Source organism: Morone saxatilis, unplaced genomic scaffold, assembly GCF_004916995.1.
Source record: "Morone saxatilis isolate NCDOM2014 unplaced genomic scaffold, NCSU_SB_2.0 Contig3, whole genome shotgun sequence".
NCBI classification, from domain to species: domain Eukaryota; kingdom Metazoa; phylum Chordata; class Actinopteri; family Moronidae; genus Morone; species Morone saxatilis.
Genome location: NW_023339873.1, coordinates 7,161,987 through 7,162,462, shown reverse-complemented (window position 1 = coordinate 7,162,462; position 476 = coordinate 7,161,987). Strand labels below are relative to the sequence as shown.

At 33.8% G+C, this 476-nt stretch overlaps 1 protein-coding gene across 1 annotated transcript in view; it reads left to right on the top strand.

Moving 5' to 3' along the window:
• Positions 1-476, top strand: part of plppr3a (phospholipid phosphatase related 3a) — a 15,459-nt gene that overhangs the window by 5,244 nt on the left and 9,739 nt on the right.

Sequence of the window (476 nt, the reverse complement as noted above, 5' to 3'; positions counted from 1 at the left end):
CAGACACACACAAAGATTTTTGTTAGGGATAAAGGGGAGTTTTTTGCAAAATGAAGGAAAGTTTAAGGGATACTTACACTTTTGGGCTCTCATGTCTTTGCATGCAGTCTTAATGTATTGTTAGACTAGCTTAGTTCAATTCACAGATGTCTATGGAACGAAGTACCAAATTATCTCAAAAGTAGATATGCACTTAAATTTCATCAAAGATGGATGGTTGATCTAATGGATTTTTATATGGTAACTGATGTATTCACAAATGTTCCTATAAACATGGAAATCAGTTTAAATGCACACACACCATAGCCATAGTGAATAAAAACTATAGTATAAGCACATTTTAAATACAGTAGTTCCACTTTGTATGTTGTGGTTAGTTTTGTGTGTGTAATTGTAATGTAAAATCATCACTGGATTTCTCTTAGGAGGAGCTACTTCTTAAACTTATGAGCACAAATTGAGCTCTGGTAGGCTGG